The sequence below is a fragment of the Podarcis liolepis genome, assembly GCF_965112155.1.
Source record: "Podarcis liolepis genome assembly, chromosome: 13".
NCBI classification, from domain to species: Eukaryota; Metazoa; Chordata; class Lepidosauria; order Squamata; family Lacertidae; genus Podarcis; species Podarcis liolepis.
Genome location: NC_139573.1, coordinates 11,249,173 through 11,265,934, shown reverse-complemented (window position 1 = coordinate 11,265,934; position 16,762 = coordinate 11,249,173). Strand labels below are relative to the sequence as shown.

At 46.6% G+C, this 16,762-nt stretch overlaps 1 protein-coding gene across 5 annotated transcripts in view; it reads right to left on the bottom strand.

Moving 5' to 3' along the window:
* The window catches only part of ARHGEF15 (Rho guanine nucleotide exchange factor 15), a 60,931-nt gene that overhangs the window by 26,170 nt on the left and 17,999 nt on the right, over window positions 1-16,762 (bottom strand). Inside the window, exon 1 of one of the 5 annotated variants that reach the window (XM_083471122.1) lies at window positions 8,663-8,814. The exons of 3 other annotated variants lie outside the window; for them this stretch is intronic. The gene's annotated coding sequence lies outside the window, so the exon portion shown is untranslated. Of the gene's footprint in view, window positions 1-4,694; window positions 4,720-8,662; window positions 8,815-16,762 lie in introns of those variants that run through there. One more of the 5 variants, XM_083471123.1, reaches the window with a different exon arrangement.

Genomic DNA, 16,762 nt, shown 5'->3' with positions numbered 1-16,762 from the left:
GGAGCCTTTGTCCCCGATGCACACACATTATTTTAGTTGCAGAAAGTGCTTGTTTGTTTTAGCATAAGGGAAGGATTCACAAATGGTATCCCATTTCACTTGCAATTGTAGCCAGCACAGTCCATTACACCATCGCGTGACTCAGTCACATCATTCTGTTTAATACAGGCATGTGTCAAGGCTAAGTTTAAGAAGCTGGAGGGGCCCTGGACCCCTTGGGGAAGGAGGGGGCACATACTGGTCTACCAGCCCCAATTTACACTGTCCCACAAAGGCTACTGGCAGACTCTCTAGTAGCAAAGGCTACTAGCAGTATATATTCATGGGAAGTTGCCTTATCACACTGAATCATACTGGCTGTGGTACCTCAGGTTACATGCACTTCAAGTTACATACGCTTCAGGTTACAGACTCCGCTAACCCAGAAATAGTACCTAAGTACTTAACCTGAGGTACCACTGTAGCTCTTTTCCTCAATTCAGATCGAAGCTGGTTTTGGAGGGGAAACACACTATTTCATAAGAAACAATAGGATAGATATGGATTGCGCCTAACATCCGTTTCCAAACCACCAATCGGAGCACACTGGATGCAAAGCAACTGGGAGTGTGCACACTCGGTGTGGCAAAGATGTTGCCCTCCTGTTCGTTGCTGGACTACAAAACCCATAATCCCTGACCACTTATCACACTTGCAGGGGCTGATGGGAGTGGTAGTCCTCAACATCCAGAGGACACTACGTTGGCTGCCCCTGTTCCGACACAGACAGGCAGTGACTCTCTCCAGTGTTTTGGACCAGGGCCTTTCTCAAGTCCAGGGTGAAATGGGTGTCGTTGGCACGACAAGCACGTGCTCAGTGACAGAGCTACAGCTTTTCGCTCATGGGAGGCTGAGGCAAGAGCCCTGTAGGCAAAGCAGCAGCTTAAAGGAGGGATTGTGTCAACACCCCCTCAATCCTGGTTCAGGATAAAAGTTCTGGGCGTCCGGTTGAATCAGGCTTCCTTCCGGAAGCATTCCAGAGTCATACGCGAGGTCTTGGCAGCGCTTGCCCAAAGCCCTGTCATCATGTATCGCTTGGACTGGGCCTCCACAACCTCGTTTGTTTCTGCTCTGCACGCAGGCAGAGCATCCTGCCCTCTGGGGAGCTGAAACACGAGGCAGCCCAGCCGGCTCTAAATGCTACCCCCCCCTTAAGGGCCAGCTGCCAGAACAGGCCCTCCAGCCTGGCTAGCGCACTCCCGGGTGTGGCTCTCGTACTTCCAGCTGGGGAAGTTGACCGCAACAGGGCTGCTCAGCCTGGCCAGAGGCTGCCCAAGGAACTTGGAGATAAAATAAGAGGCAAGTCATAGGAAATGGAGGAGGGGAGGCTGTTAGTCTGACCCTGATGCAAGCAGCAAAGGGGGATGGCAACTCCACCTATTTTAGGTAAAAGAGGAGCATGGAAAAGATCAGACATCCATTTTATTGCGCGTTCTTGACGTTTTGCACTTGGAGAGTTTATACGTGACCCTGCTTTCCATCCTGTTTTGTGGCTGCAGAGGTTTCAGGGCAGAGATACGACTTCAGTGCATCTTGCTGAAACCCAGCACCTTTCATACTGCAAATGCTCTGGTTTTATATTTTGGCCCTCCTTTCGTTGCTCTATGGAGCAAGAGCAAACATAAGATGTGCTTGCAGGATCAGGCCAATGGCCTAGCTAGTCCAGCATCCTGCTCTCACAGTGGCCAACCAGATGCCTGCAAGAAGCCTGCAGGCTTCTAAGCGGCAATAAAGTCAAAAAGCACGAGGCAAGAATTGCAGAATAACTCATAAAGTGGAATGACATGCAGACACATTGCACCAATGGTATGTGTTGCAGAATACAACCCACAAAAACAAAGCCCAACTTCGAAAAGCCCTTGTCTGACTAGGATTTCGCAGAACAGGGTTCAAATCCCCACTCAGCCATGAAGCTCACCAGGTGATCCTGGGCCCATCACTGCCTCTCAGCCTAATCCAATTTACAAGGGTTGTTGTGGAGATTACCATATTTTTCGCCCTATAGGGTGCACCGACCCATAGGGCGCACCTAGGTTTTTTTTGGGGGGGGGGGAATAAAGAAAAAAAATTATTCCCCCCCCCCAGGCTCCGCTGTGCTCCCCGGGTTTCGGGCTGCAGGCTGCTGTCTGCAAGCCTTAGGAGCCCGGTGGGAACTCCCGCAGGCTCCCATGGCTTGCAGATAGCTTCCTGAAGCCTGGAGAGCGAGAGCCATAGGACACACACACATTTCCCCTTCATTTTTGTAGGGGGGAAAGTGCGTCCTATAGGGCGAAAAATACGGTAAATGAGGAGGAGAATTATGTATGCCTTGAGCTCCTTAGAGGAAAAAGGTGGGATATAAATGCAATAAATAAATAAGAAAATGACCAGGCTATGCATTGCAGTTGCATCAGCAGTGGCCAGCATGATGCCCCTGCCCAGATAGAACTGAATACAACTCCCATCAGCTCCAGCCTACATGGCTGATAGTCAGGGATTATGGGAGTTGTAGTCCAACAGCATCTGAAGGAGTACTCCTGCATGGCATAATGACATGCCAACCAAAACCAGCTACAGTGGTGGTAGTGAAGTAGACTCTGGTCCTTATTGGGACCGTGGGAAGGGAAGGAGTATTTGACTTTCCACTCGGAGCCATTTCCCGGCCAAACCTTTCCTGCCCACTCAAAGCTGCTATTCCACCAAAACCACCCCCGCCGCCGTCCGACAAGTAAAAATTGTAGCCCTTTTTTCCTCCAGGGCTTTTTCTGTTTCTCTAAAGGAACTCACAAAACAGCAGTTGCTACTTGACCCAAAGGGACCGTGACACCCACTTTAGTCCCTGACCCTGCCTCTAGCACAAAAACATACCCCAAACATCCTACAATCGAGTGAATCTTCCATACTTCTGTGTTTGCATGCGAATCTCCCTCCCTCCCTCCCTCACACACACACAAACACGTCAAGTGTGTAGCCCTTATGATTTCCAAAAGATACCGGGGGGGGGGGGAGAGAATATAGGGACTGGTGAAATCTCAAGTTATACAGGAGTGGGCACTCAATGCATGAGTGTTTATACAGTCAGGATGCCAAGCAAGGGCAGAATAGCTCAACCCTCCCCCTCCAAGAAGCGGTAACAAAATCTATGCCAAAGAAACTATTAGTGCAACTGCAGTAAGCTTGCATCACCAACTCCACTAAATACTTTGGCATTCTTCAATGAAGAATGTGGAGGGAGGCAGAGAGAGAGAGAGAACTATTACAGAGAGCACATATCCCTGTATAGATTCCCTTCATTTCAAATCCAATGCCACAGCTTCTATTTACTTCTGAGCCCAAGCGAGTGCCCTTATCAGCTGCATATAATAACCTCTCCTGGATCAAAAACTGGGCAGGGCTGGAAAGAATGTGCCAGTCGTCCCCTCCAAAATCCCCGCTCCCCGTATCCCAGCAGATTTAATTCCCAGGCCGACTGTTCCTTTTTAAAATAAAAATAAAAATTGGCCTAGATCTCGATTCCAGAAAACACGTTCCAAACCCTGCCACACAGGGGCACACCCTTAAACATCCCCCAACACGCACATACAACACACACAATGCTCTTCCTCTGCAGGCTTCAGACTTCCAGTCTGTTCTGCTAGCCTCATCTTACCTGTTCCCATACCTGACGGACCACGGCCAGGCAGAAGAGGGACCGCTGAACACATGCAAACATGCGCTCACATACATGCATGGCGGGGGACTGGCGACGGGGAGGTGGGGTGGCGAGGAGGCAGGAATGAATTTGGGACAGCTGTCTCTTAGGAGACAGTTGCAAGGATGTCAGCTGCTGGGTATTTTGGGCCCGCCATGTGGGTAGAGAAAGTCAGGCTTTGTGCCTGTCAGGAAATAGAACAGCAAGGGAGGCAAAGGGGACGCGCCTGGAGAGAAAGGGTGTGTGTGTGTTTGGAGGGGTACTGGTCGGCAACCAGCGGCCGTCAAACCAAAACACGGCCAGTGTAAAGTCCTTGCTTGGCCTGCTGCTCCTATTGGGCCCTAAAATCAAATGCCAGAAACCTTTAGCCCCAGCAGCTCCAAGAGGCTGAGAAAATGTTGCGAGGGGAACCCCCCCCCAACTGAATACAGCTTCTCTCCCCAGCCACAGGTCTTTATCCGGCCCTCATAGCTCTCCCCAGGCAAACCCCAGGTTCACACACCCCAGAGCGTTTTTGCCTTACGTGCATCCAAGTTTTCTAATAATGCTGGATGGAGGATAAGGGAGGAGTGTGCGAGTGTATGTAGAAACTAGCCTCCTGTAACAAAGGTAAATTTTACCTTTGTTGCTCTGTCACCTTCTGCCTTAAGCTCTGCCTTACCCTGGACTGGTGGCCCTCAGGAGGTTCGTACAGAAGGGAATGTGGCCCTCGAGCTGAAATAAAAGGTTCATGGTTCCTGCTTTACAATCTAAAGCCCTGAGTGTGGACTGAAAGGTTGCAGAGAGACTGTCTGCCCCGAAAACCACGGGACTCCCTTCCCCAAAGCCAGAGCTTCATCTTCACATCTTTTGAGATTCCCTTTAGGCTGTGTCTAGGATTGAACCTGTACAAGCCATGGGGTGGGGGGCAGAAGTAGGAAAGGAAACGTTCCCCCTTCTGCTTCTCTGTTCAGAGATGACCTGCTTTATTTGCCTCCTTCATTACCATTCGGGAAGAAGAGCAGGCCTCTCCCTTTAGCAGCAGGAGCGTAGGCCGCAAGAGTGCAGCGGTTGCTACGGCAACCCCATAGCCGGTACCTAACAGCTGCCCCCACCTAAGGCTTTCAAGCCTTTGCAGCCACAACGAGGGGCCAGAAATTCAACAGGAAAGCTCCCTCCACACCTGTTGAATCCCTGCCTGCTGTTTTTGCAATCATTTAGTGCACAGGAGCTTTGCTGGGGTGGAGTGAGAGGCTATCCTGCCCCCATTCTCTTCTCTGCAGCGGTGCAACGCTGCAGAGTCTTCTTCCTCCCTCTCTCTCCACCCCCTTGGCCAGAAAAGCCTCCGTCTTGATCCTGTCCAAAAACTCTCGCTCTCAGCCCCTCCTTACACTCCCCACACGCTCATCATATCGATGACAGGGAGGGAAGGCAGAGCATGCATGACCAGCTGAGGAGCAGCGCATATCCAACGCCAACCGGCCGCACGCCAACGTCCCCTGGGGAGGCCGGAGCCAGGCGCCTCCCAGCTACAGTTCCCTCCTCTCCCTTGACAGGCTGCAAAGCTGCCTGCCTTGCAGCTGATCTTCAGCATTTCAGTGGCAAGCCCCCCATTCCAGGCTCCCAGGAGAGACACAGCCACGTTTTGGGAGTGGAGAGAGGGAAAGCATTCAATAAAAAAAACTTCTCTTTCCTCAAGAACAACAAAAACCGTTTCTGGGGGTGCTCGCCCCACCATACACTTAACGGCTTCTACACAATTCTCAAATTATGTCTCCTCAGAACCCTATTTCTAATGGTGGAACTCATCCTGGCCCATGAGAAATAATAATAATAATGATCCCATATACTGAAAGCAAACTGTGAAGATCCTTAGGTAGCCAAAATTGCACCGTCTATAGACAACACAGCAGGCTTTCACCTGGAGTACTGTGTCCAGTTCTGGGCACCACAATTCAAGAAGGACACTGACAAACTGGAACGTGTCCAGAGGAGGGCAACCAAAATGGTCAAAGGCCTGGAAACGATGCCTTATGAGGAACGGCTAAGGGAGCTGCGCATGTTTAGCCTGGAGAAGAGGAGGTTAAGGGGTGATATGATAGCCATGTTCAAATATATAAAAGGATGTCACATAGAGGAGGGAGAAAGGTTGTTTTCTGCTGCTCCAGAGAAGCGGACACGGAGCAATGGATCCAAACTACAGGAAAGAAGATTCCACCTAAACATTAGGAAGAACTTCCTGACAGTAAGAGCTGTTCGACAGTGGAATTTGCTGCCAAGGAGTGTGGTGGAGTCTCCTACTTTGGAGGTCTTTAAGCAGAGGCTTGACAACCATATGTCAGGAGTGCTCTGATGGTGTTTCCTGCTTGGCAGGGGGTTGGATTCGATGGCCCTTGTGGTCTCTTCCAACTCTATGATTCTATGATTCTTTTGGGAACAGTCTCTAAGACAAGGTACTGTAGTAGAACGTAGTCATAATCAATTATGGGGTGTAAACCCCAACACCTCTCGTTTTAAGAATTAAATACAGTGGTACCTCGGGTTAAGAACTTAATTCGTTCCGGAGGTCCGTTCTTAACCTGAAACTGTTCTTAACCTGAAGCACCACTTTAGCTAATGGGGCCTCCCACTGCTACCATGCCGCCACCGCACGATTTCTGTTCTCATCCTGAAGCAAAGTTCTTAACCTGAGGTAATATTTCTGGATTAGCGGAGTCTGTAACCTGAAGCGTCTGTAACCTGAAGTGTATGTAACCCGAGGTACCACTGTACCAGAGAGCCCTGCTTTCCGAAGGAGAAGAAAATAAAGCAAGATGTTCAGAGCTTGGGCAGAGATTCAGACTTTTAAACTGAGGGAACAAGTCCCTATTTGGACAGCAGCACTTTTGTTCTGAGAAGAGGGGAACTCATAGGCAGAAGATGCTAAAACTCCCAGATTCAATCCCTAGCATCTCCAGGTAGGTTTGGGCAGGAGCACTGCCTGAAAACAATCTTCTGCCAGTCAGTGTAGACAATACCAAATGAGCCACTGGCATGACTCATGTATAATACAGCTTCCTAATGAATTCTAGGCATGCTCAGAGATTCTCTGGACAGGAAGAGTCAGTTCAGGCATCCTCCTACAAGTAGAGTGCATGACAACATGTGTGTGTGTGTGTGTGTGTGTGTGTGTGTTTATGACACTCTTAAGTCCAGCGTCCACAATTAGCAGAGACAACCCTCATCCGACAACATCCCACAGCCATTCTTCAACCGATGCAAGCAGGCCCTCCGCCCTCCTCAAATCTGGTCTATGCCCTAGAAACCTGGAGTGATCTAGCCAGCTCTGCAGTGACAAGAGCTTGTTTAGGTGACAGCTCCCTGGAGGTTCGCACTCCAGAAGGCAGCAGCTCCTAAAAAGTGGGACAAGCTGAGAATGGGATAGATCCTCAAAATATCAAAATGGAAGCTCAACCCAGAGCTCTTCTGTTACATCTCCAATAAAAAGCTGCGGCTTATTTTCTTTAAAATGTGGGGGCTCTCTTCCATTTTGCAGCAAGTTTCTCAGCCTGAGGGCCGCCTTACCTCTGGAAAACTTTCTGGGGGCCACACATCAGGGATGGGCAGGGTCAGAGGCAAAGGCGGGCAGAGGAGCGAAAGTTAATTTTGCCTTTGTATGGTCAGCTGCTTTCTAAACACATTCCCATACCCATCTCTAGCCTGTATCTAGAAAAGCAAGTGGGATTTTCATAGTTCAAGAGCACATCCCAGTCAGGCAAAAACACCAGAGGCGGATTTGAAGAAGGGTCAGGAGAGAGTGTGGCTGGGAAAGGGTCCTGAGGACCAGCCTAAAAGACTTGAGAGGTATGGCCCCAGGGCCTTAGATTCCCCACCCCTGCTATACACAATGTTCCTCCTTCAAGAAACCTGTTGCAATATTCACCTAAGTCCAAACCACATGCTATGCGGTAAGAAACTTTGCCTGTTGAATTCTTGCTCCTCGTCCAGCTTGGGACTGAGGAGTCCCAGGTTCAAATTCCACCTCTTGGACTTTGTGCTAGCTCTCTCTTTCAGCCTCCCCTACCTCACTGGGTTGTTGTTAAGAATAAAGTAGCCGAGTAAGCAGAGCATCATATACCCTTCCCTGAGCAGTTTGAAATAACCTCCACATATGGAGGAAATTTAAAACTTATTTGCAGAAACATTGTAAAATTTTTGAATGCTGATGACATTGAAATGAATTGAAGGGGCTCTAGCAACAAGGCAAAAAGTATGAGGGGATTAATAATAGATAAACTAATAGAATATGAATTTGCTGAACCAAATTTAAAAGGGATACAAAAATGGGAGACGTGAGGAAGTCAGGAAAATAAGTTAACTAAAGTGGAGAGATTAAGAAAGAGGGGAATTTTGTTTTTCTTTTAGATGTGTTTTTTCTTTTTTTTCTTTTTTGTGTTTAATGTTTGTATTTTTGTATTTTGTATTTTTATACTCTTGTATTTTGTATCTGTTTTGCTTTTGTTTTTTCTAAACTTTTCTACTGATAAAACCTATTAAAATATTATATATTAAAAAAAATGAAATAACCTCCACATAAATGAAACAAACACGACTCCTCTTTCCACCCCCACTGGCACTCCACATAACTTGACATGGCAAAAAATATCACAAATTGGTATTATCTGTAAAAATGTTAAGTCGCTGGCAATTGCAAAACGCAGGGGCAGGCACCTCCCTCCCAGAAGCAAAGCACAGGTGCAGGATTCTACATTTTGAACAGAGGCCACAAGCAACGGCCGTGGGATGGGGCTTTTGCACAGAAATGCCAGAATAAAAGATACCGTTTTGCAGATAACAAGTTGCTGGTCCTCATTATTCAGGACCGTACAGGCACACTGCGTTGCAGCCCAGGCTTGTACGGCAACTCGGAGCCACCAGATAGAACCCCAGGGAAGAATCAGAAAGGGTAGTTAAGGCCGAGAGGTGAATCCGTACCTGGAACAATTCTGCTGGCCCCTCTCGGTCAAGGACTTATTGGAGAAACTGCAGACAGGGTCCCTGCAGATGCGACTTGGCTCTCCCAAGCCACATTCCCTTCATGGATCCTATCCTTCCAACCCTTTTCCATGGAGAAGGGAAATGCGTCTTTCCGGACGCAGGAAACGAGGAGGTTTTAGTTAGCATCCTCTCACTGCAGAGGAAAGGAAATGCTAGGAAAAGGGACCGGGGCAACAGTTGTTTGGCCAGCACTGCCAGAGTATTGTTTTCTTATCATTTCTAAAGCGCCATCTATGCGCAAAAGCTGTGCTTTTTACATCAGGGTGTGGGAGAGCAGCGACTCATCACCCCCCATGCAATTTTCCCAACAAAAAGTCCTACATCCCCTGTTCTTTGCCCCTGCTAAACTAGATTTTTTTCCCTGTATACAAATCTATCTGTCATATACAGTCATACCTCGGGTCACAGATGCTTCAGGTTGCGTTTTTTCAGGTTACGGACCCGCCAAAACCTGGAAGTACCAGAACGGGTTATTTCCGGGTTTCAGCGGTTGTGCATGCGCAGAAACGCTAAATCGCACTTTGCACATGCGCAGAAGCGCCGAATCGCAACCCGCGCATGTGCAGATGCGGCACTGTGGGTTGCAAACGTGCCTCCCGCACGGATCACGTTCACAACCTGAGCGTCCGCTGTATAGCTCAGTTGGCTGGAGTGTGATGCTGATAACACCGTTGGTCGCGGGTTCAATCCCTGTACGGGTGAGCTGCATATTCCTGCACTGCAGGGGGTTGGACTAGATGATCCTTGAGGTCCCTTCCAATTCTACAATTCTCTTATTCTATGACCCAAATTCCATGTACGGCTGCGGTCGCCTCACTTTAAAAAATATACTGTTCTGAGTGATTATATACATACAGATGCACGCATCACAGCACATTACTTTCAATCTGGAACAACCAGTTCACCTGCTTCCGCTAATTTGGAATAAATGTAATGCGAAAAAAACAACTTTCTCCACAAGCAGTGGAGCGAGGTGGTAGAACAGACTGTGCCACCTTAGCCTGCAGGTGAAGAGGAGGGGTTGGTTGCTGAGGGAGGCGGGAGTCCACATTATAAAAAAAACACACACCAATCTGCTATTTTAAAACACAAAAAGCCTAGGATAGCAGTGAGAAATGTTCCAGACTCGAGCTTTCCCAGCTACACTATTTTTCCACTTGCATGCAGATGTGCTGAGTGTGTGGTTTGTTGGGTTTTCTGAAATCCAGGGAAGCATTTTAAAAAAAGAAAAAGGGAATCCTCCCCAGCCTAAACTGGTATAATCCACTCTCTGCCCCCTCATTTTACTGCATGTGTTACCCCAACAAAACTTAATGTGTGTGCGTGTGTGTGTGTGTTCAGAGCACAATGCCAGCTAAACATTCAGCTGCTTTAAAATTATCTGTCAGCATCAAACCCGTCTGGCGCAAGTGGTTCTGGCCACTTCCCAGATGTGGTCCGCTCAGTAAAACACTTTAAAGCCCTTTAAAAGCCCACACAATGCTCTTAAAATGGGCATCCTGGATTTCCAGCGTTTCCCGACATGACCTAAGGCCGTTATGAAAGAGCTGCCATGCACTTAATCGCCTTTCTTCCAACAATAGCCAACAAGAAGCCACAGGCAGGTTTAGAAGCAAGGCATGATGGGAAAATCCATCACCTGCAAACACTGTGCATCTGCTAGTTGCGAGTCCGGGCTTTATTAAAGCCAGGAGCAGAGCATCCTAAACCCATATTTATTAGTGCCACTCAGCCACAAGTAGTACTCAAGGCAAAGCAATACAGAAGAAAAGAGAGTCTCTCAGGATTTGCGGAACTCACTTCTCTCTCAGTTGAAAAACAGGAGTCAGTATCTATGCAATCATAGGTGCTTATCTGATATATTGGGGAGGGGCACACATTTTTGGCCCAGCAGGCCAGATCTTTACCTACCCTGGAAGATAACTTTGACAAGTGGGTGGAGCAACCCACTTATCAATCATCTGGCGTCACAACGACATCAGGTGGGCGGACCTGGCACCTGCAGAGGTGGGGTCTGCTTCAGCACAGAATTTCTTGCACGGAGAGTACTTGTGAAGCAACACCCAGCAGGACTGAACTCTCCACTTACTAACCGATGAGCAGAAGCTTTGATCATGCTCTCTGCAGGGGTCTGCTTCACCAACCCAACAGAACTGAGCCACGTCCCCCTGCCCATCAGTGGCAGTGAGTTCCATGGACCAGTTACTGACTGCAATATCAATACCACACCTTTCTGAACCCAAATAGGGCAAGGCAGCTAAGAACCAAAATGAAACTGTCATCAGGTTTAAAACAAACAAGCAAGCAAGTTTTATTTCCATGATCAATGAGGGCTAGCGACCTGTTATTTGCAAAACAGCATCCGAGATTCTGGCAATTCTGCACAGCTCCCCCACTACTAATCCTTATTGTTTAGGCCTCTAACAAATTCTCTGAAATTGTGACACTGAAAAGCACATTAAAACAATAAAGTCTTTATCTGGCATCTAAAGATACAGACAGGGGCCTGAAAAATCTACCTAGGCAGTGTGATTCACCAGCCTACATAATTGTGACAAAATCTGCCGTGATGCCAGCACACCAGCAAATAGACTCTTGACCAAAGCTATTGCCACTTGTCAATCCAGGGCAATGCCAGTTTCAAGTGTACTCCTGAACTGTGAATTATTAGAATTTATTTTGTTAGTTTGGGCCCAGTTTTACGATCTATTAGGGTCATCTTGAGTCCTGATTCTGTCTCCTGTGGCATTAGCTACCCCTCCCTCTTTGGCGTCATCTGCAAATCCCCTCAATTCCTTCAGCCAAGTCGTTGGTCTCAGGGCAGAACCCTGTGACACCCCACTTGACACTTTTCTCCTGGATGATGAAGAACCATTAGTGAGCACTCTTTGGGTTCGGTCAGTCAACCAGCTACAAATCCACTTATCAGTTACCTCATCCACATTTGCCAGCTCCTCATGGATCTCTTCACAACATTCGAAACTCCCCTTGTTCTAGGCGCGTTTTGTGACAAGGAATTTCATTAGCGTGAGCAGTTTCTGAGCTCTGGGTGCAGTACTGCGCCTAAGATTTCAGATTAAAACTGCAGAGTGGAAGGAAAGGAGGACCTTTTTCTGCCTCTCCACTTCCAGTCACTCTCTGAAGACTAGAGAAGAGAGTCTCTTAAGAATATTAGGGGGACAGACAGGGAAAGCATGACTTTGTTTTTTGCAGTCTTCCGACGAGGACTAGACCATGTGAGAAATGAATATATGATTTTAGCTGCAGTTCATTTTCAGCTTTTTATTCTTGCTATTTAAAAAGTGTGCCTAGACATTCTGTTGTTGTACCCATTACCTAGGTTTAAGGTGCCATTTAGCTCCCAGCTTTCATATCTCAGTTTCCAACACTGCTTCACAACTGTACACATCCTTTACATACAATTTTACTTCTCCTCCTTTCCTGTTTGGTCTATTCCTTTTTAATAGGTTATACCCCTCAATTTCTACATTCCAGTCATGAGTCTCATCCCACCAGGTTTCAGTAATGCCTATTAGGTCATATTTGCCATCCTCTATTAAGAGCTCAGATTCATCTTGCTTGTTTCCCATTCTCTGGGCATTAGTATAAAGCCAACTGAGACCATAAGCCATCCCCTCCAGCTCCTTCCTTCTTTATAAGGTTTCTGGAGCACCACCTCAGCTCCCTGTATATCAATGGAGGTATTATCTCTAGTATCAGGTTTTACTTTGTCATCTGTGATATTGTCTCCCTCCCTCTCAGTATTTAGTTTAAAGTTGTCCTGATTGGGTTCCCCAGGCCTCCTGCCACCACTCCCAGCCTACACCTAGCAGCTGAATAAAGGGAGGAATTTGTCCACAGACCACAAAAAGATCTCCTTCTTCTTCTTGAAAACCAAAGTTTACCCCAAAGTTGAAACTGAAAGGAGGAAATAGGGAAGAACAGAATCTGTCTCATTGACTCTTGGCTTACACCAGGGTGAGTCACAAAGCGGTGGTATTCATCAGCTGCAAAGCAGATACTTCTGATTTCCTAAGAGTATAAGGAGAATGTTGATGGTACAGGCAAATGGCCCAATAGTGGCCAAACTGCTGTCTGTGGAAATAAGCCCACAAGCAAGACGCAAGTGCAACAGCACTCTTCCTACCAGTGATTCCTAGAACCTGGTATTCGGAGGTATACGGTCTCCTCTAATGACAGAGGCAGAGCTTAGTCATTGTGACTAGCAGCCACTGGTAGTCTGATCCTCCATGAATTCCTCTAATCCTCTTTTAAAGCTATCCAAGTTGGTAGCCATCACTACCTCTTGCGGGAGCAAATTATGCTGTGTGAACAAGCACTTGCTTTTCCCTGGATGTCCACAAGTTCTAGCATTACTCCAAGATGAAAGGCAGAGCGAGAATCGTGACCACAAAGCCAAACACACAGAACCTCTGAGGCAGGTCGAGTTCAGTTGAGTTAAGGGAGAGAGGAGAGGTGAGTGGGGAATTATCCTTCAGAGTTACTCCAAATTTACACACCCCAAAAAGGAATGATTGCAAAGAGGCCCTTACTATTCATTCCAGAGCGAAAAGAGGTAGAAGAGGTGAAATCCCAGGATTTCAACTGAGTGAAAAAAGGGTAAGTCGCTAGTTCAGGAGAGCTCATATTAGTTGTTTCCTGGTGAATGAGCTCAGTGAAAGTCAGTTGCACTGATGGTCACTAAGTGTTACTCCAGGTTTGTTTGTTTTTTTATTAAATATTTATTAAGATTTTACACAAAACATACAAAACATAAGTTTTTTTTAAAAAAGTTAAAAATAATTAAACCAACTATTACACATACAAAAAAGAAAAAAGAACAACAGCTAACAAGAAAATTACCAAAAAAGAGACCTAAAAAACCGGTAGTTGAAAAAATAAAAAAGAAGAGAAAAAAGAAAGAAAAATATCTTAAAAAGAAATAATCCATTTTTCAATATCTTTAAGTTCATTTGCATATTTCCTTGACCTCCTCACACCTCCCCTTTTGTATTCCCGTTTACAAAGTCCTTTCAGCAAATCCTTACCCTCTTTCATTTATCTTTACTCTATAATCTTAACCTATTATAACTATATATTTTCATCCAAATAACTATCTATATTTACATATTCTTATTAGCCTTAATACCAAAACCACTTATTTTCAGTCCAACATCATTTTAACATTCATTAATTTTACAGTATTTCTGTAGTTACTCCAGGTTTAAAATAAAAGGAGCCAGGCGGCTATGTACACACTGGTAGATGGCCATCTTTCATGGATGCTTTAGCAGAGATTCCTGCATTGCAGGGGGCTGGACTAGATGACCCTTGGGGTCCCTTCCAACTCTATGATTCTACAAAAACACAGTGAGGTCATTCCTTCCCCCTGCGATTCATATTGCATTTGAACGCTGCTGTGCACACCAGACCGGGAAGGGGGCAGGCATGTCTTCATCCAGTGCGCACAAGCAGTTTGGTTTCCCCCAGCCCTGCAAACGACCATGCCATGAACTCCTAATTTATGAAGCCGTCACCTGGGCATGTGCTGTTCTCTGTTCATGTGCAATGGCTGCCTCAAATGTACAGACCTCAGCTTAACCGCAAAGCAAATACGTCCTATGTTTTCAGATCGGATGGAAGCTGGTTGGAGGGGAAACGCATCAAACGGCTGCGGATAACGTCATGTGTACAGTGGTACCTCGGGTTAAGAACTTAATTAGTTCTGGAGGTCCATTCTTAACCTGAAACTGTTCTTAACCCGAGGTACCACTTTAGCTAATGGGGCCTCCCACTGCCGCCATGCTGCCAGCGCACAATTTCTGTTCTCATGCTGAAGCAAAGTTCTTAACCTGAGGTACTATTTCTGGGTTAGCGGAGTCTGTAACCTGAAGCGTCTGTAACCTGAGGTACCACTGTACAGTGGTGCCTCGCAAGACGAAATTAATCCGTTCCGCGAGCCTCTTCGTCTAGCGGTTTTTTCGTCTTGCAAAGCAACCCTATTAGCAGCTTAGCGGATTAGCGCTATTAGCGGTTTAGCGGCTATTAAAGGCTTAGCGGCTATTAAAGGCTTAGCGGCTATTAAAGGCTTAGCGGATTAGTGGCTAAAAGGCTATTAGCGGCTTAGCGGCTTAGAAAAAGGGGGGGGCGAAAAAAAATCGGAACACTTGCAAGACGTTTTCGTCTTGCAAAGCAAGCCCATAGGGAAAATCGTCTTGCGAAGCAGCTCAAAAACGGAAAACCCTTTCGTCTAGCGGGTTTTCCATCTTGCGAGGCATTCGTCTTGCGGGGCACCACTGTACATGGCTTCCAACACCAGTGGTAAGAACAACACACTGAAGCCAGAATAAACAGTAATGTGCACACAGCCTTCCTGGTTCCTTGACTCCAGCAGAATTACACCTGGTTCACACCAGGATAAGGAGTTGGTGGGACAGAGGTTTAACAGAGGAGGATTCCCCCCCCCCCCCCCTAGTTTACAGCAGGGTGAAAATTTTTTAGCTCCCATAGAAAGCTCTATACACGAGGAGAGTCCATTTAGCTACATTATTCCAACGGAGCACAACTTGATCAAACCTAGAGAAAGTTGAAGTTATACTACTCAGTATCCCTTATGCTGGGTAGAAATTGGGCTCCTGAATCAAACCCAATTTTTCTGCTACCAGAAAGGCACTGGAAGTGTCTTTGCCACAGTACGATCTCTTCTCCAATTAAATTATTTTGCTTTGTAACCAAAGACTCCTTAGGGACACAGGTGGCGCTGTGGTCTACACCACTGAGCCTCTTGGGCTTGCCGATAAAAAGGTCGGCGGTTTGAATTCTTGCGATGGGGTGAGCTCCCATTGTTCAGTCCCTGCTCCTGCCAACCTAGCAGTTCAAAAGCATGCCAAAAAGTGCAAGTAGATATATAGGTACCGCTCCAGCGGGAAGGTAAATGGCGTTTCCGTGCGCTGCTCTGGTTTCTCCAGAAGCGGCTTAGTCATGCTGGCCCCATAACCCGGAAAAACTGTCTGCGGACAAACGCCAGCTTCCTCAGCCTGTAAAGCGAGATGAGCACCGCAACCCCAGAGTCGTCTGCAACTGGACTTAACTGTCAGGGGTCCTTTACCTTTAACCAAAGACTCCTAATGTGTTGAACTACAGTACTACTTGGGGTTGTGTTGTTGTTGTTTGTTTAAATTTATTATAGAGGTTTTCTTTTTTTCATTATTCTGATTTTCTCTTTATCCGTGTGTGCTTGTCTTTCATGAAATTTCAATAACCAATTTATCACTTTAGTAATCTTTTAAAGTCTTTGTATTTTGGTCAAATTTGTGTGTGTGTTTAAAAAGGCAAGATATTTGGCAACTCTGCGTGTATTCAAAAGCACTCTTTTTTGATGACATCACATATTCCTGCCTTTTTTAACTCTCTGAACTGTACTTTCTCCCTGTCTGCAACCAAAGTCTGTCCTGTCATTGTGTTCGTTTAATGGGCTCTTCTCTCATTTGAAAAATCAAACTGCTCGGATGAATCATTCAAAATTGAGACCACATGAAGCAGGCAGCTTTGTAAATAAACCATTGAAATTGGCAAGTGTGGGGGAAGAAGGGAGAGAAACACTCATTCTTTAACCCTGGACATAATTTATTCCCCATACCCTGTTGCCTACTTTAATTTTGGGGAGAGGAGAAGACCCTTTCACTGCTATGTTCCTTTTTAGTTGGGCAAATTTATTCCAGCCCTGCAGTTTTTCCTCTGCTCCAGATTTCTGGGGAGGGTGGGGGCATTCGTATTACAGTAAGACTTTTCACGCTCCCAGTTCCAAACTAGCCTCCCTTGGGAGCGGCTTAAGAAAACACATGTAATCCAGCCAGCAATAACGCAGAGCTGTTAATTCTCCTCTTCTAGCCCCCAACCCCAATTTCACTTGAATTTTAAGCCTGCGAGGGGAGAAGACAAAGGATTCCCCAGAAAGTGAATGTGGAATTGGTCCCTATGGGGCAGAATCTTTTCCAGCTCAAGGACTCTTGAGAAACATTGGGGGGGGGGTGTCAC